This window comes from Salvelinus sp. IW2-2015, linkage group LG6.2 (assembly GCF_002910315.2).
Source record: "Salvelinus sp. IW2-2015 linkage group LG6.2, ASM291031v2, whole genome shotgun sequence".
In the NCBI taxonomy this organism is placed as follows: domain Eukaryota; kingdom Metazoa; phylum Chordata; class Actinopteri; order Salmoniformes; family Salmonidae; genus Salvelinus; species Salvelinus sp. IW2-2015.
Window position 1 is genome coordinate 9,131,997 of NC_036846.1, and position 1,242 is coordinate 9,133,238.

The window sequence follows — 1,242 nt, forward strand, 5'->3', positions numbered from 1 at the left end:
GAGAGAGAGAGAAAGACGAGAGAGAGAGGAGGGTGAGAAAGAGGAAGAAATGAGGAGAGAGGAGGGTGAGAGTGCGAGAGGGCGAGAGAGAACATGAGGGCGAGAGAGAGGAGGGTGAGAGAGAGAGAGAGGTGGGCGAGAGAGACAGAAACAGGCGAGAGAAAAGAGGGGGTGAAGATAGAGAGGAGGGGAGGAGAGAGAGAGGAGCGGTGAGAGAGGAGCGGGAGAGAGCGAGACAGGGCAGAGAGAGACGAAGGGAGAGGAGAGAAGGGGAGAGAGAGAGGAGGGTGAGAGAGCAAGACGTGGAAAGCGCGGGGAGAGAGAAAAGAGGAAGGGTCGAAGAGAGAGAGGAGGGCAAAGTGAGACAGTTTGGGGGAGAGAGAGAGAGGAGGGGATGAGAGTGAGAGGTGGGAAGGAGAGATCTGGCAGCGAAAGAGAGATCGAGTGGAGGGTGAGTAAAGAGAGGTGGGCAAGAAAGAAGCAGAGGCGGGCGAGAGAGAGGAGGGTGAGAGAGAGAAAGAGATTGGAGGTTGGAGAGAGAGAGACCAGAGGAAGAAGAGAGAGAGGGGGGGTGAGGATAGGATGGAGCGAGAGTGAGAGTGAAGGAGGGTGAGGAGAGAGAGGAGGAGGAAGTGAGACAGGACGGGAAGAGGAGGGAGGGTGAGGAGAGCGGGGTGTGTGAGAGAGATATACAGAGAGGAGAAGAAGGTGAGCGAGAAAGTGGGAGGTGAGCGCTAGAGAGAAAGGTGAAAGAGAGGAGGCGAGAGAGAGGAAGGTTGAGGGAGAAGAGAGGAGTGCGTAGCGAGACAGGAAGGGCGAAGAGAGAGAGGAGGGTGAACGGAGAGAGAGGTGGCGAGAGAGAGCGAAAGGGTGAGAGATCAATGAGGGGGTGAGAAGATAGAGAGAAGGGGAGTCAAGATGGGGGAGGGTGAGAGAGGAGGGAGGGTGAGAGAGTGAGAGGTGGGTGAGAGAGAGACAGGCAGGCGAGAGAGAGAGAAGGGTGAGAGAGGGAGAGGGTCGAGAGAGAAGAGGGCTTGAGAGAAAGAAAGGTGGGCGAGAGAGAGGAGGGGTGAGGAGAGCCGGAGGCGCGACGCGAACAGGAAGGGTGAGAGAGAGAGGAGGGTTGAGGAGTGAGAAGGTGGGTGAGAGAGAGAGAAGGGTGAGAGAGAAATAGGGAGGTGAGAGATAGAGGGAGGGCGAGAAGAAAGAGAGAGGAGAGTGGGTGAAGAACAGTGAGGCTGG